The sequence below is a fragment of the Mastomys coucha genome, unplaced genomic scaffold (genome assembly GCF_008632895.1).
Source record: "Mastomys coucha isolate ucsf_1 unplaced genomic scaffold, UCSF_Mcou_1 pScaffold14, whole genome shotgun sequence".
NCBI lineage: Eukaryota > Metazoa > Chordata > Mammalia > Rodentia > Muridae > Mastomys > Mastomys coucha.
The window spans coordinates 57,876,817-57,899,686 of NW_022196896.1; positions in this window are offsets into that span (position 1 = coordinate 57,876,817).

Below are 22,870 nucleotides of genomic sequence, written 5' to 3' on the forward strand. Positions count from 1 at the left end.
ACTCTAGTGGTACCTGCCCTTGCTAAATCTGACTGGAGCCTGTCCTTCCTGTGATCCTGGTTGTGTCAAAATTCCTCAGAATCAAGCTGTCTCTGTGATCCTGTGATTCTGGGATCCTGTGATCCTGGGCTTGTTAGATCACCTGGGAGTGTGGCTTTCTCTGTGTGTTGTGGGACTGGCTGCAGAGCTTGTGCCCAAGGTCTGCTCAGAACACTAACCTAGATGGACTGGAAGGAACCTGAGTCACTGGGCTGATGGAGTTCTTGTGTGTCTGGTCAAGCTGGTCCCAGTTACTCCCAGTGTTGGGACAGATGTTTGTTCCTGCTTACCTCTGGTCCTGGGTGTGTCAGAGTGCCTGGGAGTGGAGCTTCCTCTGGGTGTTGTGGGACTGTCTACGGAGCTTTCGCCCAAGGTCTGCTCTGGACCCCAGCCCATACAGACCAGAAGGAACCTGAGTCACTGGGCTGGAGGAGTTCCTGTGTGCCTGGTCCTGTTGATTACAGTTACTCCCAGTGTTGGGACAGATGTTGTTTCATGCTCACCTCTTATCCTGGGTGTGTCAGAGCCCCTGGGAGTGGAGCTTCCTCTGGGTGTTGTGGGACTGGCTGAGGAGCTTGCGCCCAAGGTCTGCTCTCAATCCTAGGTGTGACAGAGTGCCTGGGAGTGGAGCTTCCTCTGAGTGTTGTGGGACTGGCTGCGGAGCTTGCGCCCAAGGTCTGCTCTGGACTCCAGCCCAGACAGACCAGAAGGAACCCAAGTCACTGGACTGGTGGAGTTCCTGTGTGCCTGGTCATGCTGGTCCCAGTTACTCCCAGTGTAGGGACAGATGTTGGTTCCTGCTCACCTTGATCCTAGGTGTGTCAGAGTGCCTGGGAGTGGAGCTTCCTCTGCTCTGGACCCAAGCCCAGACAGACCGGAAGGAACCCAAGTCACTGGGCTGCCGGAGTTCCTGTGTGCCTGGTCAAGCTGGTCCCAGTTACTCTCTTTCTTTCTTTCTTTCTTTCTTTCTTTCTTTCTTTCTTTCTTTCTTTCTTTCTTTCTTTCTTTCTTTCTATTTTCTTTTTCCTTTTAATTGTCAAGGACAGCTTAAGTAAATACCAAAGACAATATGAAAAAAATTGTATTAGTTATTTTAGTTATTTATATTTCAAATGTCTGTCTTCCAAGTTTCCCTCCACAAATCTCCCATCCCATACCCCTCCCCTTTGCCTCTATGATGGTGCCTCCATACCTCCCCGTTATTGCCTCATTGGCTAGTATCCCCTTATGCTGGGGTATCAAGCCTCCACTGGACCAAGGGCCTCTCCTCTCATTAATGTCAGATAAGGCCATCCTCTGCTACATATGTAGCTGGAGCCATAGCCATCTCTTTCTTTAGGTTAGGGAAGTTTCTTCCATGATATTGTTGAAAATATTTTTCTGGCCCTTTGAACTGACAATGTTTACCCTCTTCTATTCCTATTATTATTCGATTTCATGTTTTCATAGTGTCCTACATTTCCTGAATTATTTTCATTAAGAACTTTTTACAATTTGTAATTCCTTTGACCAATGTATACATTTCTTCTGTGGTATATTCTATACCTGAGATTCTCTCTTATTGCTAAGAGTTTGTAATCTATAGTGAGTGAGTGTGTGTGTGTATGTATATATTTGTTGATATATATAAATGTTTTCTTTTTATATAGTCAATTTGATAGAGTTCCTGTAAGTGTATAGGTGTGTTATTCTAATCATTATTTAAACTAGGATGTTGAGGCTAATAAATGGTAGTAACTTGTCCTAGCAGGCTCAGCTTCTAGAGACTGAAAGTCTAAGGTGTTCCTCACTGGTGCTCTATGACATATACATCCTGACTCACAAGTGGCCATCTGTTCTTCTCACTGTGTCCCAGTGAAAGAAATGAAGGAATGGGTTGTCTCTCAGGAAAGAGAACTGTCCTAACATAATTGCAAACAGTTGTTGGTAATTACAAGATGGCAGTGGACACTATTCCATTTTGTTATTGTTATTGTTGCTGTTGTTAAACTCCAAATCATAGCATTTAAACAAAACTTTACTTTGAATGTGCCGAGGCAGACAGAGGTTTTCATTACTCACCACACACTGCTGACTTATTCTAGGATAGTGTTACCTTTTTACGTCATTTGTTGCAAACATGTCCAGCTTTTGAACTTGCATAAACTCATTGAGTCTGCTTACTTGACTGAGATTTAATAGAAATGCTTTTAACCTGTAAAATGTCAGACAGAAAAATAGCAAATCATGTTAAGTACAATTTAGAATTGATGGCAAGAGAGTCATGTATGAGGTAAGAACAAAACTCAATGTATAATAAATTAACAAAAACAGTAAGAGTAAAAGATGGGATCAAAATGCAATGTAGCACAAAATTTGTAGAGCTTAAAATTTGATTTCCATTTGATTTCCATTTGTAGTAGGAACATATAGAAAAGGATAATATTAGGATTCAAGACATTTTGATTGATTCTTAAAATATAAATTTATTATTGATAAAAGGAGAAGAAGCAAAATATTCCATAACAGAGAAGAAAGAACTCACAGAAAGGTGAAAACCAATCCAGAAGCACTTGTATTTTTAATGATGATCAAGCCAGATGCAAAAGGAAATGAACAAGGAGGAAGCTCGGGCTCATGAGAATTCTGGCATTTAAAAAGCAGTACTATGAAACCCCAGTCCTCCTCAATATTAAACTGCAAGCTTCAGGTAGGAGGGGTTCTGGTCCCAAAGCCTAGGACTGCTCTGATTAAATGGAATTTCCAGTAGAGGAGGGCTATCAGAACTCACCATAAGAGGAAGAAGAACAATATCAACCAACCAGACCCCCCAGAGCTCCCAGGGACTAAACCACCAACCAGAGAGTACACATGGAGGGACCCATGGCTCCAGCTGCATATGTAGCAGAGGATGGCCTGGTCAGTCATCAATGGGAGGAGAGACCCTTGGTCCTGTGAAGGTTTGATGCCCCAGTGTAGGAGAATGCCAGGGCTGTGAGGTGGGAGTAGGTGGGAGGGTGAGTGGGTGAGCACCTTCGTAGAAGCAGGGGAAGGCGGATGGGATAGAAGGTTTTTGTAGGGAAAACAAGGAAAGGGTATAACATTTGAAATGGAAATAAATAATATATCAATAAAAACAAAAACAAAACAAAAAACCAAAAGAAGATTGAAAGCTGAATCATGTGAAGAAATCTTTGAGTGCCCATGATAGGGCAAATGGTAGAAATCCAAGAAGAGCATAGAACTTCAGCAGTCTGATCGGAAGGGCCAAGTAATTTAAAAGCTGAGAAAGGATGTGTCTCTTGACTTCTTTCCCTGTTATATGCATTCTACCAGACCTATAAAGTGTGTCTTCCTCGTCACATCCCTGAAGAGAATTACATGCTAATGGAACAAACTGACACATTGAAAAACTGAGGTCAATGGCTGTCTGTATCAGAAACTCTCTGGAAATTCATGTTCAATAATCTTTAAGACATCACAAACTCACAAGAGGGAGTTTTGACAGAAATGGTGGTTGATACAGGGAATATGAGAATTTATTCTTTGAAATAAAGTACTGTGTGGCTAGAGAGATGGCTTCAAGTGTAATGGCTTGGTAGATAAGCATGAGGACCTATGGTCAGAACTATAGCACCCATGTAAAAGCTTGACCATACAGTGTACTTTTGATAACCCTAATGATTAGGGGGTGAAGAAATGAGGGATAGAAACAGGCCTGTAACCATGGCTTACTAGCCATCCAGCCTTGCTGAAATAGAGAATTCCATGTTCCAAAGAAATCTTGTCACAAATTAAGGTAGGAAGAAATGGAGGCAGAAAACTAGCATCAGTCACTGACCAGCATACTCACAAACAAGTATGTACATAGTTGCCTCAACACACATACATTTACAAAGTATGCACATTTTAGGATTAAAAGCAAGTTAGAATCAAAGTCAAAACACCTATTATCCTCATTGAACAAAGACTGTAGGAAAATGATGGCAGGAGAATACAACATGCCTTATAAAAAACATGATTGAAATATATGAGATCTCTCATCTTATTCAAACTTTGAAAACAATTAAAAGAACTTAAAAATAACTTTCTTATATGAATAGTACAAGAAAATGCTATTAGACAATAACACTTTCATATGACTAAAATTCTGGAAAAAGTAAAGCAATATTGACTATGGTTTATGATACAATGCGATAGAAACTTCTCTTTGAATATAAAAGTTGAATTGATGAAAAGAAATGGAGGCAGTATCTATAAAAATTCAGTAAAATCATTTGTACTTAACAGTGAAAGTATTGCATACAACAGATATGAAAGGAGGCCTATTTAGAGATGCTCATGAACTAAACTAAAGTGAGTGGAATGTCTGGAGTTAGAAACAACCATAGTAGATTCTCTAAGGATTAAATACTTAAGAGAACTGGACTGAATAGTGGGTCAGCACACTAGCAATTGCTGCTTAGCTGTGCCAGTCAATTAACCTATTCTGTTTCATGAATTTTTCCATGTTTTCCCCCCTCAAATGAAACCTAAAATGTTACCTAAACATATAGAAGTAACCCACTACAATGAGAATGGCTTACTTGAATTTCAGACAGCAAGTAAAAAAAAAAAAAAAAAAAAAAAAAAAACAAGAGTAATCACACTGAGGCACTTCTCACTGCCTGTTGTCTTAAGCGTTCAACAATAGACTTTCATCTTAATAAAGAATAACCTTCAATTCCCTCATACAGTGTAGATTAGCCATGAATATTTGTATATGAATGTCACTTATATGTGGAATGTACTCTATTAATAATTTAATAAAGAAGCAAAAGAATATAATCTACAGAAGTCTAGAATGAGTTTAGTTTGTGTAAACCTTGTGGAAAACCACAATTTTATGTCTTGCTTCCCATTATACTGGGTAGAGTGGCACATGCTTGATATCCCAGCACTAGGAAGTTAGAATCTTGATGATTAAAAGTTAAAGTCTTCCTAAAGCTTCATAGCAAGTTCAAGCCCAGCTTAAGATACATGAGACCCTGACTTAAAATTAAAACAACAGAAAAAAAAAACAAAACAAAACACATTTTTTAAAGAAGTTGCTCAGGGTCTTAAATTGCAATTGATCACATGCTTTAATCATCCTTGCAGCTAGAGAAACTATTTCCAGGACCCACCAGGCAGTACAATGTACACTGAGCCACATATACTTTCTGTTGTGGTAGAAGTCAATGACAAATATAAAAAAGGAAGCAAAGACAAAAAAAAGAAGTCTTTACGTTTCCAACAATATAGAGAAACTCTTATGCTTTTAAAATGTCAACAGATGCAATACAATGTATTTAGCTCTTCATTAATGCTCTTTGTGATTAAACATTTTTCTTTTTTTATAAGATATTTTCTTTATTTGCATTTCAAATGAAATCTCCTTTCCCAGTTTCCCCTCCTGAAAAAAACAAAAACAAACAAACAAACAAACAAAAAAACCTATTCTCTCCCTCCTGCCCCTGCTCACCAACTCACCCTCTCCCACTTCCTGGCCCTGGCAGGAACTACACTGGGGCATAGAGCCTTGACAGGACCAAGGGCCTCTCCTCCCATTGATGACTGACTAGGCCATTCTCTGCTACATATTCAGCTGAAGCCATGAGTCCCACCATCCTAAACTTGATAAACATTTTTCTTATGTTTTGCTAACTTCAAACTTTGTGTTCTATCTCATCTTAATCGTATCTTCAGTTGAATGACATTTTTCTTAATTTCTTCTCAGCGTCCTACAATGTTTTCTTGCCTCCATAGTTAAGAAGAATATATTCTTTTTTAAAATTTTCTTTTTTAAAAAAAATGGACATTTTGTTTATATTTCAAACATTATTCTCTTTTCTGGTTTCCCCTACAGAAACCCCCTATTCCATCCTCCCTTCCCCTGCTTCTATGAGGGTGCTCACCCTCCTGCCTTCCACCTTGGTATTCCACTTCACTAGGGAATTGAGACTTCCCTGGGCCAAGGGCCTCTCTTCCCACTGAGATCAGACAAGGCCATTTTCTGCTACATATGCAGCTAGAGCCATGGGATCATCCATGTGTACTCTTTGGTTGGTGGTTTAGTTCCTGGAAGGTCTAGGTTTCTGGTTAGTTGATATTGTTGTTCTTCCTGTGGGTTGCAAATCCCTTCAGGTCCTTCTGTCCTTTTTCTAAGTCCTTCATTGAAGACCACATGATCAGTCTAATGGTTGGCTGCAATTATCTGCCTGTGTATTTGCCAGGTTCTGAAAGAGACTCAGGAAACAGCTATATCAGAATCCTGTCAGCAAGCACTTTTTGTCATCTACAGTAGTGTTTGTGTTTGGTGTATGTATATTGGATGGATCTTCAGGTAGGACAGTCTCTGAATATCCTTCCTTCAGTCTCTGCTCCACACTTTTTCTCTATATTTCCTCCTGTGAGTACTTTTCCTCCTTATAAGAAGGCCTGAAGCATCCATAATTTGGTCTTCTTTCTTCTTGAGCTTCACATAGTCCATGAACTGTATCTTGAGTATTTGGAGCTTTTATGCTAATATCCACTTATCAATGAGTGCATACCATGTGTGTTCTTTTGTGTCTTGATTACCTCACTCAGGATGATACTTTCTAGTTTCATCCATTTGCCTAAAAATTTCATGAAGTCATTGTTTTTAATAGCTGAGTAGTACTCCATTGTGTAAATGTACCACATTTTCTGTGTCCATCCCTCTGTTGAAGGACATCTGGGTTCTTTCCAACTTCTGGCTATTATAAATAAGGCTGTTACATTCATAGTGAAACATGTGCCCCTGTTGCATGGTGGGGCATCTCCTGGGTATATTCCCAAGGGTGATATTGCTGGGTCTTCAGGTAGATCTCTTTCCAATTTTCTGAGGAACTTTCAAATTGATTTCCAGAGTGGTTGTACCAGCTTGCAATCCTACCAACAATGGAGGAGTGTTGCTCTTTCTCCACATCCTTGCCAGCATCTGCTGTCATCTGAGATTTTATGTCAGCCATTGTGACTGGTGTGAGGTGGAATCTCAGGGTTGTTTTGATTTGCACTTCCCTGATGGCTAAGGATGTTGAACATTTCTTTAAGTGCTTCTTGGCCATTTGAGATTCCTCTGTTGTGAATTCTGGGTTTAGTTCTATACACTATGCAGGGTCTAAGTAGACATCAATTATTCATCTCCATGTACAATGAGATGTGGAAGTGTTGTCTTCAGAAATGGGTTCTTGCTGTCAATTTGTAGCAGCAACCATAACTGAATAGGGGTTTCTGGGACCATTTTGAGGAACAACTCAATTAGATGTAACCGTTTCCTAGGAATGCAAGTTTTATTTGGTGACAAAAGATTGGTTCTCTGTCTCTCCAATTAGTTGGTGATTTTATTAAGGTATCTTTGATATGTGTGCCTATTTTTGTATCTTTTACTGACATATTTCCTTACTAGCCTTGAACTATGCCTTGATTTTATCTTTCTTTTGCCATATTCTATCCCAGTCTCCTCTTGATCTTCTCAATTCAGTCTGTCTCCCATCTACTTATACCTCTCTACTCACCTTTCCTAGACAGTTCTATTCAGACTCCTACCTCCTTATGCTATAAAGAATCTCTGTGGTTCTACAGACTATATCTTGGTTATTATTGACTTAAGAACTCAAATCTACATGTAAGCAAATACATTCTGTACTTGGCTTGCTAATTTTGATGTTCCTCATTCAGGATAATTTACCTCCCAAGTTCTAGCCATTTACTTGAGAGTTTCACAGTTTTCTTTCTTTCTTTCTCTTTTCTTTCCTTTTCTTTCTTTCTTTCTTTCTTTCTTTCTTTCTTTCTTTCTTTCTTTCTTTTTTAATATCTTGGTAATATACCTTTGTGTAAGTATACCACATTTTCTTCATTCATGTTTAGATGGGTATCTGAGTTATTTAAAATTTCTGGCTCTTGTTAATAGGGCAGCAATGAAATTATCTCTTTGATTGGATGAACCATGCTTTGAGTATATGCTATTCAATGACAAACTGTGCCTGGAGGTAGATTGATTCCCCTTTTCCTGGTGATCATTCACACTGATTTTGATAATGGTTGTACAAAGTTTACAGTCTCACCCTGAATGTATAGCTATTCCCCTTAATCCACATCTTTGACAACATGAAATATCATTTTCTTTATTAAGCTTAGCCATTCTGACAGGTGTGAGAAAAAATCTCAAAGTAGTTTTGATTTATATTTCCATGATGATTAAGGATATTAACATATCTTGAAGAGTTTTTCAACAATTTGAGGTTGCTCTCTTTTTAGTCTCCATCTCATTTTTAATTGTGTGGGGATTTTTTTCTGTTTGTTTGTTTGTTTGTTTTGTTTGTTTGGTTTTTTGTTTTGTTTTGTTTTGTTTAGTTTGGTTTGGTTTCATTTTGGATATGCAGTTTATTGAGTTCTTTAATTATTTTGGATATTAGCCGTCTATTGTTAGCTTTATATTTGAAAAAAAAAATAGATTCCTATTCTGTAAGCTTCTGTTTTGTCTGAATGATAGTGCTTCTTGCCAAGTAGAAGATGTTCAGTTTCATGAGTTCACATTTGTTAATTGTTGATTTAGTGTCTGTGCTAATGATGTTCTGTTCAGAAAACCCTTTACTGTGCTCATATATTCAATACCACTCCCGAATTTCTCTTGTATCAGATTCAATGTATCTGGTTTTATGTTGAGGTGTTTGAACAATTTGTTGTTTTGTTTTGTGAAAAATAGATTTATTTATGTGAAAAGTCATTCTATTAAATTTTAATAAGCGTAAAGTTTATTGAATTCACATCTACTTATTTCTATATGACCAGTTACCATGATATAGCAGTTATAGTAGAGTTGAACAAATGAAATAGAAACTGTATAACCTGAATATTTAAAAAATATATTACATACTTCAGAAATCACTTGCCAGTTGATACTTACAACTAACCACAATGTCCACAAACATAACAAATTTTCATGTATCATTCTTGTTCAATATTACATAGGCTATAGGAAAACATCACAATCTTTTTCTGTATTCTTAATTTTGGGAGCATAGACTCAATCTATTTTGTTCCCAAAATAGTTAGCTTTAGAAACTAATGGTCTTCTATGTGGTTTAAAGATAACAATAAATATATTATAATATTTTTAAAGAGTTTCTAAGAAGTCAACTGGTTTCTATGGGATGTTAGTGCATCCCGTATTGCCAAAGGTGGAGATATTTTGTTAATTCTTTCTAAAGTGTTGTTTGTCACTACAATTGTTGTCATAAGTCATATAGTTTGCTTCTAGCATCACTAGTGCTACTCAGTGATTTTTTTCTATGCTGTGAAGTTTCCTCACTGTCATATAGATAGAAATAAGATATATCATCATTTTTAATTTCAGTTGTAGGTGTGTTTCAGTGGTGGAGCATGCATGTCACTGAATGTGGACATCCTAACCAAGCTCATGATTCAACAGGGAAAAAAAAGATTTTTCTTCACTTAGCAATATCCTAACACAAGGATAGTTATGATTCAACTATTAGCAGTTCATAGTAATCTAATCTTGTGTATGTGTGTGTGTATTATATATATATATATATATATATCTAATATATATATTAGATATATGTATATATATTTATATATAATATATAATATATATTTATATATGCATAAAATGGCTGAAGCTGTGTCTAAAATTAAAGCCTAGAATACATGACCCTCTAAATCTTATATCAGTACCACAAGACTACACTGCATAGGTCAGCATATATTTTAAAATGTAGTCTGCTCTCTTTGGAAAATGGTTGATTTATCATCTGTGTGCTGACCCAAGGGAAACACTTTTCTAGGTATAGGTTTTCAAAATCAGTGAACCCCATCAAACAAGGTTTCCTGGCTTTAATGAGCAGTAACTTCTCTGAAGACAGAATCCCTGATATAGAAAAAAAAGCGGATATAGAACTGATATAGAACAAGAAGCTGATATAGGACTGATATAGAAAAAGAAGCTTCTTTTCAGACGTGCTTAGCTCTGATATGCCATCAGTCCAAGAGCTCTGCTGTCTTAAATATCTTTACTCCAAACAATTTCATCATCTTTCACATATTTCCACATATCAAATGTCACAAAAACTTCAATATACCAACAGCAAAAAAAAGCAGAAACAAAATAATAAACCACTAAAATCCAGAACATTAAATTACATATTTCCAAAACAGAGTAACCTGGAACAGTGCCTAAACAAATACAAAGTCCAGCAGTACAAGAAGTTTTTGTTTTGGGTTTTGGTTTTGGCTTTGGTTTTGGTTTTGGTTTTGGTTTTGGTTTTGGTTTTGGTTTTGGTTTTGTTGTTGCTGTTGTTTTGTTTGTTGGGTTATTTTGCTTCACCACATTTTCAGGACCTGAACAGAATGAAACCTGATTATTGTCAAAAATATCACATGAATGTCACCCAGCTCATTTCCTGGTAGAGTGCTTGTTCTCCCTCTTGTTCTCCATTAGTAGCTAAGGACTCTGCTACACAACACATTTCCCTCATCATTCTTCTTTTTCAAGTACCACCAGAATATTCTATAAAGCACTATTTATGGTATTCAACTGTTTTCTAGAACACAGTTGCAAATACTCCCACAAAGCATTTTTTTCCAGGAGCTTAAGAGATACCCATAGACTACCTCCTTCATAACAAGTTGTATTTGTTATTTTCCCATTGAGATAATAAAATACACTGGCAAAGACAAGTTAAGAGATGATGTCTTTCCTTCGACTCACCATTCACAGTGCAGTATTAGTATGACAGAGAAGTCAAGGACCTTGAAACAGGTAGACAAGGCACTTCCTCAAAGAGAAAGCAGGGAGCAATCACTGAATGCACTCTAGTACTCAACTAGTTCTTCCCAATTGATGCAATGCAAGAACACCTGCTGGGGAACAATACAACCCACAAGGAAGATGGTTTTTCTCATATCAACAAACAAGATTATCCTTCAAATGCGTTCTCAGAAGCACCCCTCAGGTGTTATAAATATTTATCAAGTTGACAATGGACTCTAAGAGTCATAGGCATCATTACTAATTTCTGGTGAATAATATTGTTCTATCAGAAATATGAACCTACAAAATAGTCTCAAAATCCCATTTTGTCCCACTTGGTGACATCATTATTACATTTTAAAAAATACTGTATGATATGAGATTTGTGGACATTGTGCTCATCATTCAGGATCACCTGAAACTCAATGTATGTTTTATTAGAATGGTGATCTTATGTTTTCTAACATCAATACCATTTGTATCCCATATTTAGGCAAACTGTGAAAATGTTTTAAGTTTGTTTATTGAGTTGGATAAAAATAGGAAACAAACTAAAACCATAAACTTTGATCATGAGCAGTATTTGCATGTGCAGAAATTTGTATTCATGTAGATAAAATTTCTGTAGAATTTATAGGCAGAAATAGTGTTTATTTCACAACCCCAATTGTGCTGTTAGACTAATGGTACCATGAGTTCTGAAGTAGTTGTTTTGTTTTGTTTTGTTTTGTTTTGTTTTTAATCTGAGTTAATAAATGTATCTAGCATATGATTCCACTTAAAGAAAATAGCATCACAATTCTCTATGTTCCTGCATTCTATGTGTATTATGAAATTTAGGTTACACAGCTATATTTTGAAGAAGAGAGATGATGTTCATCTTTAATAAATGAATAACATGGTAATCAATGGATGTGTGGGAGTAGCAAGAATAACAATATTTACTTTATATTTAATAACTGATAGGCTGTGTTGGATATAATCAATTTCAGTCAAGTGAATGATGTTAGTTTGGAGTTCTCTTCAGAACCAGCTCTATCCCTTTATCCTTATTCATGTTGATAGAAAAGTATAGCACAATAACAGATTGCAGAGGGTAGTAACTAAGATTTACAGCATAGAAGAATCTGTGAAAGTTGTCAGGGTATAGGACAGGCTGAAAGGTGACTGAAGGGCATTCAAGACAGAATTTGAAAGCAGACTCACCTTTGTTTATAATGATTGAGGGGGAAAAAAGCAGGTCTCCTGTTTAAATTCCTTAAGGGAATAGTGCCTTAATGAGATTCAGTATCACACCTAGGTGTCCCATGGTAGCTGTAAGAAAAACAGAGGACCAAAAATGACCTGGAGCTTGGTTAGTCTCAGAGTTGATTATCAATAACCTCCAAGAAGAGTTGTGATGTTTTGTAGTCTTTAGATTCCAGCAATTCAGCTAGCTGTATGTCCTTTTGTATTACATAGGTAAGAGGCACCTCTAATAAAAATATAGATAATAGATATGTACTATAGGTAATTGACATTGTGCTTATCTGATATGCACATACCACTGTATTTAGTCCTTATCACAATCAAATTAATAATAATTAAGAAACTGACATAGAGTTCAATCTTTGCTCTAGAGTACATTTCATGTGAGAATGTACAAGTTCTCTGGTTTCTAATTCATTTTCCTGGATCTAAAAAAAGGAAGCATCCCTTTATATTACAAATTATTGATATAAAACATAATCATTCATTTTTATAATGCCCTATACAAGTCTTCTGTCACATCCTGCTACCCTCTATGTCATTTTAATCATATTTATAGACATGAAGAATGAATAGACAAATATGTCACAGCCAGGTTGACTTTTGATCATAAAGGGTGATCTAACAGCCTGCGCTCTATGTGCTAATCCAGCAAACTGGTTTTTTGCCAACTCATTATCACCTTACAGGGAAGGCTGTGCTCCTGAACTCTTATCAGCAAAGGACTTATATTATGGTTGCATATTCATTTAAATATATCCTCATCAATTCTTCATGGAGGTACCCTGAAGTCTCAATAAAACTTTCTAGTGTAACTACGGACATATCTCAGGAATAGTTCAAATAGATGACCCTCTGAAAAGAATCTATTACCAACAGTTTTGCACAAAGGTCAGAAAGGTAATTGACCTTTCTAGAGGAACATGGATTACCATCAAATTCTGGTCCAATCATTCTAAGAAGGTTATAAAAGGTAATTCAAGATCTCCAACTTGTTCGTGTTGCATATTTTCATTTATTAAATATATCAATGGATATATTCAAAATTTTCTTCATTTTTTCAAGTCTCCAGAATCTATAGAAATTCTGATTCATCTAAGATGGTATTGTTTTAGGGTATCTACTAGAGAAGACTACCTAGGCATGAGTTCAAGCCAGTAGAAACTGTCATCTGACTGGTAATTAAACTGGGTTTTATGGATTGAATATAGTCCCTAGTCTTCCTAAGAGTGGAATTTTAAACACAAACCTCACATCCTGAGTTGACACATCTCAGTTATCTAGAACAGTTGGAAAAAGTGGAACTATAGAAGCCAAGAAAGAAATATTAATGCATGTGAGGCTGAAGGAAGGACAATCCAGCCTGATATAGCTATCTCCTGAGAGGCTCTGATAGTACCTGACTAATACAGATGTAGAGACTCACAGCCATCCATTGAACTGAGTACAGGGTCCCCAATGAAGGAGTTAGAGAAAGAACCAAAGGAGCTGAAGGGTTTGCAGCCCCCTAGGACGAACAACAATATGAACTAACTAGTATCCTCAGAGCTCCCAGGGACTCAACCACCAACCAAGGACAATACATGTTGGGACTGATTGTTCTGGCAGCATGTGTATAGTAGAGGATTGCAAAGTTGATCATCAATGGAAGGAGAGCCCCTTGGCCCTGTGAAGATTTTGTGCCCCAGTGTAGGGGAATTCCAGGGCCAATAAGTGGGAGAGGGTAGGGTGGCAAGCATGGGGAGGGGGGAGGCAACAGAGATTTGTTCTTGTTGTTTTTGTTTGTTTGTTTGTTTTTGGAGGGGAAACTTGGAAAGGAGAAATCATATGACATATAAATAAAGAAAATATCTAATAAAAATTAAAAAAAGAAATATTACTATATGTAAGAACTTTCCTAGAACTAAAGATGTTAATGGATTATGTCTTTGTGTTCTTGTTAGCCGGTACTACTGACATGCTGTATTCTAAGGCCTGAATGGTACTTCTATCTTGGTATCCATTATGCTAAAATCTAGGGTCTAATAAAGTCTGGAGGCCTGTTTCAGTACTAATAGACATTTTGCAGAATTTTAGTAAAATTTCATAGGAAACTATTTATCATTGATATTCTTGACATTCATATTGAAGTTATTTAAACTAAACATGAGGTTTGAAGATATTGTCACTCTAATATTCTCAATTACAATTGCCAATTTAAGCTTCATGGTAGCATTTGAAGTATTAGAATAAGCCAGAAGACGTTGTTTTACTATTATTTGTTTTTGGAGTAAAAAATATTTTCATCACATATGAGGATAAAGAATCTCTGTATCTGTTTGAATTACCCAAAAATACCAGCTACATAATTTCAAAATATGTTTTGATATATGTTGAGAGTTTGATATGCCTATATATGTAAAGATGTTTGGACTTCTTTTCCTTACATAGCTAAAAACAGACTTTCCTTATGAAATTTCCTTTTCATTGTTCAGCCTTCTTTTTTTTCTGTACTTTTTTTTTTTAACTAAAAATAGGCTTTTTTCAGTTCTTTCAGACAGGAACAATTCTGGGTCAGAGTTTTGGACTGTATGATGGCAACCCCATCTGTCCACTTGATGGCTTGTATTTCTACTAGAGAGAGGCTCTACAAGTTCCTTATCCCCACTTTAGAGTATTTTATCTAAGGTACCTTCCTTTGAGTCCTGAGGGTCTCTCACCTCCCAAGTCTCTGGTACATTCCGGAAGCTTCCCCCCACTTCTGATTCCCCAGGTTGCAGAGACAAATATGGAGAAAAGCCTGAGGGAAAGAAGGTCCCTCCAAAAAGACCCAACAAGCAGCTGAGTCAGATGTAGACATTTACATCCAACCAATTGTCAGAAGCTGTGGTTGAATTAGGGAAAAAGTGAAAGAAGCTGAGGAGGAAGGCAACCCTACAGGAAGACCAGAATTCTCAACAAACCTGGATCCCCAAGATCTCTCAGAAACTGAGCCACCAACCAGGCAGCATACATCAGCTGATATGAGGCCCAGGACACATACAACAGAGGACTGCCAGGGCTAGACTCAGTAAAAGATGTTCCTAACACTCAAGAGACTTGAGGCCCCATGGAGTGGGGAGGTATGTTGGTGTGGAAGTGGTATGGGGACATCCTCGTGGATGGTGGAGGGTGTGGGGGAGGAGGTATGGGATGTGGAACACTCAGAGGTTGGACCAGGAGAGTGATAAAGTCTGAACTTTAAAAATGAATTAAAGAATAAAAAAATTAAATTAAATTAAAACTAGTGAAAGAAAAAACTTAAAAAATGGATTCTTTTTTCATACCATGTATTCTAATTATACTTTCCCTTCCCTCTACTTTTCCAAGTTTCTTACCATTTCCTCTCTTCTCTAGGTCCACTCCATTTCTAGCTCTAATGAGAAACAAACAGGCTTCTAAGAGATAACAACCAAATTTGACAAAATAAACTACAATAAGATATAGCAAAAACTATCATATCAAAGTAGAACACAGAAACCCAACAGGAAAAGAAAGGTTCTAAAACCATGCACAAAAGAATGAAACCCACATATTCTCACAGTCAGAAGTGCCATACAAATATGAAGCTAATAACGTAATATACATGCAGAGAAACTGGAATAAATCCATATAAGCCCTGTGGTTGCTGCTTCCAAGTAAATGATTAGTTAAAGATATTTCAAGCAAATCGACCAAAGAAGAAAGTTGATATAGTCATTTTAGTATCGAACAAAATAGACTTCAAACAAAAGCTAATCAAAAGAGATAGGGAAGAACACTCCACATTCATCAAAGAACATTCCACCAACATGGCATTTCAATTTTTAAAATCTTTACTCCAAACCAAAGGCCATGCAATTTGGCAAAAGGCACACTATTACAGCTTAAATTGCATATTACTTCCACACACAGATAGTGGGGATCTTCTATACTCCACTGTCACTAATGGACAGACAGCTTATCCAGACAAAAATTAGACAGAAATGCTGGAGTGAGCAGATGTTATACAACACATAAACCTAATATATACCAAATATTTCACCCAAACACAAAATAATATACTGTCTTCTGAGCACCTCAGAAATTTTCTCACAAATTTATAGCATACTTAAACACAAAGCAAGTTTTATGAGATACAAGAAGAGTGAAATAATGCCTGGCATCCTATCAGACCACTATGACTTAATGTTGGATATCATCAACAACAGAAACTGCAGGAAGCTGACAAACTCATGGAAGGTAAAGAAAAAAACTATTGAATGAAAAATAGGTCAAAACAGAAATACAATGAAATTTAGGACTTTTTGAATTCAATGAAAATAAATGGACAGTGTATCTAGACTTATGGGATACAATGAAATCAGTACTAAGAGGAAGTTTCAGAGCACTGCCTTCATAAAGAAATTGGAGACATCTCATACTAGCAATTTAACCACACACCTCAAACATTTAGAACAAAAAGAAGTAATCACATCAAAGAGGAATATGTAGTAAGAAATTATCAACTTGAGGACTGAAATCAATACAAGAGAAACAAAGAATCAATGAAATAGAGTTAGTTCTTTTAGAAAATCAACAAGATAGAAAAACACTTATCCAAACTAATTAAAAGTCCAGATAAAATATCAAAAACGACAAAATCAAAAAGAAAAAGATGTACTTAGAGCATCATAAAGACATAATGTAAAAAGAGGTACTTCACCAAACTGGATGATTTTCTCAAAAGGTACCACTTACAAAGAAAAATTCAGATCAGATAAGCTTCTTAAATAAACCCATAACCTCTAGTGAAATAGAAGAAGTAATTAAAAATTTCTCAATAAAAAAAAATAAAAAGCCCAGGTCCAGATTGATTTAGTGTAGAATTTTACCAGATTTTCAAAGGGTCAACAACCATACTCCTCAAATTATTCCACAATATATAAAGAGAAGGGATACTAAACAATTCAGTGTTTGGGGCCACAGTAATCCTGATAACAAAACTACATAAAAACTCAACAAAGAGAACTGAAAACCGAATTTCCTTATAAACGTAGAAGCAATAATACTTAATAAAATTATTGCAAACAAATTCTGAGAAAAAAAGATCATCCACCATGAGCAAATTGGAAATCATCATGGACATGCAGGTTGGTTCAATATAGAAAAAATAGTAGATGTTATCCAGCTTTTTATGAAAGTGAAAGAAAAAAAGAAAGAAAATATTTAATTATAACCATTTGATTAGATTCAGAAGTGCCTTTGAGAAAATCTAATACTTCTTTTTTTGTAATTTTGAGTATTTTATTTTATTTTTTATTAGATATTTTATTTATTTACATTTCAACTATTATCCCCTTTCTGAGTTTCCCCTCTGAATATCCCCTATCCTCTCCTCCCTCCTCCTGCTCACCAACCCATCCACTCCTACTTCCTGGCCCTGGAATTCCCCTATACTGGGGCATAGAGCCTTCATAGAACCAAGGGCCTCTCCTCCCATTAATGACCAACAAGACCATCCTCTGCTACATATGGGACTAGAGCCATGGGTCCCCCCATATGTATGTACTCTTTGGTTGGTGATTTAATCCCTGGGAGCTCTGGGGGTACTGGTTAGTTCATATTGTTCTTCCTATAGAGCTGCAAACCTCTTCAACTCCTTGAGTCCTTTCTTTAGCTCCTCCATTGGGTACCTTGTACTCAGTCAAATTGTTGGCTGCAAGCATCTACCTCTGTATTTGTCAGGCACTGGTAAAACCTCTCAGGAGACAGCTAAAATAGGCTTCTGTCAGCAAGCACTTGTTGGCATCCACAATAGTGTCTGGGTTTGGTGATTGTATATGGGATGGATCCCTAGGTTGGGCAGTCTCTGGATGGCCATTCCTTCAGTCTCTGCTCCACACTTTGTCTCTATAATTCCTTCCATGGGATTTTGTTCTCCCTTCTTAGAAGGACCAAAGTATTCTCACTTTGGCGTTCCTTCCTCTTGAGTTTCAGGTGACAGCAGATGCTGGCGAGGATGAGGAGAAAGAGAAACACTCCTCCATTGTTGGTGGGATTGCAAGGTGGTACAACCACTCTGGAAATAAGTTTGACAGTTTCTCAGAAAATTGGACATAGTACTACCTGAGGACTCAGAATTAAAATTTCTGAACATATACCCAGAAGATGCTCCAATATGTAATAAGGATACATGCTTCACGATGTTCATAGCGGCCTCATTTATAGGATCCAGAACCTGGAAAGAACTCAGATGTCTCTCAACAAAGGAATGGATACAGAGAACATGTTACATTTACACAATGGAGTACTATTCAGCTATTAAAAACAATGAATTCATGAAAATCTTAAGCACATGGATAGAACTAGAAAATATCATCCTGAGTGAGGTAACCCAATCACAAAAGAACACACATGGTATGCACTCACTGATTCGTGGATATTAACCCAGAAGCTCAGAATACCCAAGATATAATCTAATACATCTTTATGATAAAAAATCTGAAGAGATTACATATGCACAGGATCTCCATACATTATCATGTAAATCTAGGTTATGCCTATAGCCAACTTCAAAATAAGTTGGGAGAAACTTAAAGCAAGTATAATAAAATAAGGAACAAAATGAGGTTGTTCTGCCCTTCAATTTCTATTGAATATAGTACTGGAAGATGTAGCTAATGAAATAAAACAGCTAAAGGAGATTAATGTGATACAAATTGAAAAGGAAGAAGACAAACTATTGTTATTTACAGATGATATGATAGTATAACTAAATAACCCAAACAACTAATGAGGGAACTTCTACAAGTGGTAAATACTTTCAGAAAAGTGGCTGAATACAAGATTATTTTAAAAAATCATTATTAATACTATATACAAATTGAAAATTAACTGAGAAAGAAAAAAGGGAAAGAACACCTTTTGCAGTATCCTCAAAAAATATAAAATATCTTTAACCAACAGGTAAAAAGCTTGTATGATAAAAACGTCAAGTCTTTGAAAAGTAAAATTAAAGAAGATATCAGAAGATAAAGATTCTCCATTCTACCAGAAGCAATCTAGTACAGTTTCAATGCAGTCTACATCAAAAGACCAATGGAGTCCTTTACAAACTTTGAAAGAACAATTCTCAACTTCATACAGGCAAACAAAACAAAACAAAACAAAACAAAACAGGTTAGTTAAAATATTATTAAACAATAAAAACAAAGAAAAAGAAAGAAAGGCACAAAAAGTTAAAAGCAAAACAAACAAAACAAACAAAAAGCCCTACTGGTGGCATCATCACTCCTGCTTTGAAGTTCTTCTATAGAGCTTTATTAAAAAATATGACATTTACAAAAAAATCGACACACTGACCATTGAAAGCAAATTAAATATCTGACATAAATCCACATACTTATGGACATCTGAATATCGATAAAGAAGCTAAAGTGCATATTTGAATACAACGTCTTTTTTTTTAAATACAATGTCTTCAACAAAAATCTGCAAGCAGGTATTTATCACAATGTGTGGGAAAAAGTTTAAGTATATCAAAGACCTCGATAACAACAACAACAAAATCAGATATATTGAGCCTGATAGAAGAGAAATTGAGGAATAATTTCGAACACCTTTGCATAGGACTGCACTTTCTAAATACTTATAGACAGACAGTAAGACTGACAATTAATAAATAGGACCTCCTGAAATGGGAAATTTTACATAATCAACAGTGTCAATCAGACACAGTTGAAACCCATTGAATGCAATTTTTTTTTTACCTACTCCACATGTGATATTGAAATAACATCCAAAATATATAAAGTACTCAAGAAACTGGACATTAAAAAACTAAAAAAAAAAAAAAAAAAAAAAAAAAAAAAAAAAAAAAAAAATGCAACAAAAAAATAGTGTACAGATCTAAACAGAAAATTCTCAAAATAAGAATATCAAATGGTTGAGAAACTATTAAGAAAATGTTCAACATCCTTAGCAATTAGGGAGATGCAAGTCAAACTCTTGAGATTCCACTTTATACTTGCCCAATGGCTAAGATCAAAACACACAGACTGTTCATGGTCACCAGGATGTGAAGCAAAGGGAGCCATTCTGCATTGCTGTTAGGAATAGAACTTTGTACAGCCACTATAGAAGTCAATAGGGCAATGTAGGCATAAATTTTTTGGCACCCTACTTTTAATACACGCTCATCATCTCCTTTGCCCAGTACCCACAGAGGTAGTGGAATAGTAAAGTTATTGGAATTTGGGGAAAGTGGACCCGATTAGCCATAGTTCTTTCGGGCTGAGCTTGATCTTCATTGTCAGCAGTTCAGTCCCATAGCAATCATCAAATATGAATCAGCAGCTACAGTCCTTTCCTCTATGCAGGCAAACACAGTACAGGAGCCAGCAGCTACAGTCTAGTCCTGCAAGCTGACACCATGCAGGAATAAGCAGCTGTGGTTCAATACTGAAGAAACTTCAAGACTTGCCAACAGGCCCAAGATGACTCTGCAGAAGTAGCAAGAAGCAGCAGGAATCTCATAAGCAGTTCTTGGGCAAGTTCTCTCAATGTTGGCATTCCCATAAGGGGAGTTCAACAATGCTATGTAAGATGAACCAATACATGTGTGTTCTTAGCAAAGAACAGTGAGGTGCAGCAAACCCAATCAATGCTTCCTCTCCCAGACGGTGGAGTCATATTTATACTCCTTCATCATGAGTCCTTTCCGGTGTTCACTATAGCAAAACATCCTTTCAGTTGTGCCTGATTCAGGAAAACATTCTTTCATGGGTTTACTTTAGCAAGACATCCTTTTACCTGTGTGCTCCAGCAAAACATCATTTGACATAACTGGCTTTCTAAACAAAGCAGAAGTTTCCACTGCAGTGCAATTTTTCTGAATGCTGGGGTTATGTTTAGGGTTAGGTTTAGGATTAGGGTTAGGGTTAGGGTTAGAGCCTTCATATCCAACTCTTAGGCATATCATATTCTTGTGCATATAACCCAAGGTAGCACCATCCTAGTCAAGCACATTTGCTTAACAATGTTCACTGTGGCTTTATTCATAATAGTCAGAAACTTGAAACAATGGAGGTCTCTCAACAGAAGAATGCATAAAGAAATTATGGCACATTTACACAATGGAGTAGCATTCAGCTGCTTATAAAATGACATCTTGTAATTCCCAGGCCAACGGGAATAACTAGAATAAAACTCATCCTGGGTAAGGTAACAACCTAGACCCAAATAGATGAATATAGTATTACTCACATATAAGGGGATACTATTTGTTAGGTTCATGAGAACCAAGCTCTAATATGTAAACCCAGAGAGGTTAGGTAAACTACAGGAGTATAGGGATTATGCAGGGATCTCCCCAAGAGAGGAGGTAGAATAGAACTTACAGGTAGAATGTGTCTGGGTAGGGAAGGCGGGCAGAAGGATTATGTTGGGGAAGAGATAGGATGAAAGGAAAGAGTGTTTGGAGAAGAGATGTGAATTGGTTGTAATTTGTGAGGTGATATGGAAACATAGTGCAGTGGAACCTTCCTGGAATCTTTGAAAGGGAATATAGTTAGGATGCCTAGTAATGGGAATAAGAAGTTGCAACAAGACATTACTTAAAACCAGTTAATACCTCCAGTGGCAGGACTGGGTTGTATCCAATTGAGTTGGCTAAGAAGCCCCCATGAAAACCTCAACCAACCAAGGATGATGCTAAGACATGTTCTCTGCAAACTGAGAAATAAACCCAGATCCTGAAGTTGCTTCATATTTCACAGGTCTAGGAAGGGATAAGATGTTATTTTATATTTTCTAGAAAGGTATACTTTTTTGCTAGACAAAAATCTGTATCTTTAATTTAATTTAATTTTATTTTATTTTTAGATGCTTATCTGTATATTTTTTTACTCTTTCTTTTTTATCAGATGTTTTCTTTATTTACATGTCATACAATATCTCCTTTCCCAGGTTCCCCTCCAAAAAGAAAGAAAGAAAGAAAGAAAGAAAGAAAGAAAGAAAGAAAAACAATAAAATAAAATAAAAAACAAAAACAAACCCCTGTCTCCTCCCCCTTCCCCTGCTCACCACACCACCCTCTCCTGTTTACTGGCCCTGGTATTCCCCTACACTGGGGCATAGAACCTTCACAGAGCCGAGGGCCTCTCGTCTCATGGATGACCAACTTGGCCATCCTCTGCTATATAAATGTTACTGAAACCATTAGTCCCACCATGTGTACTCCTTGGTTGGTGATTTAGTCCCTGGGAGCTCTGATGGTACTAGGTAGTTCATATTGTTGTTTGTCCTAAGGGGCTACAAACCCTTCAGCTCCTTGGGTCCTTTCTTTAGCTCCTTCATTGGGGACCCTGTACTCAGTCCAATGGATAGCTGTGAGCCTCTACTTCTGTATTAGTCAAGTACTGTCAGAGCCTCTCAGGAGACAGCTATATCAGGCTCCTGTCATCTATCACTTGCTGGCATCCACAATAGTGTCTGGATTTGATGATTGAATATGGGAAGGATTCCTAGGTGGAGCAGTCTCTGGATTTTCCTTCCTTCAGTCTCTACTCCATAGTTAGTCTCTGCAACTGTGGGCTACAGATTCAAACTAGCAGGAGAATGCACTTTAAGTATCTTGGAAAGAACTTTTTAAGCAAGGATTTCAGCTCTTTTTCTTATCCTTGTTAAATATTAGCCTGTTCTGCACTTCTGGGCAACTAGCCAGTTCACGCCCACTCCTTTGGGGCGTGGGAAGGAATCTCAGGTGGAGCAGTCTCTGGATTGTCCTTCCTTTAGTCTCTGCTCCATAGT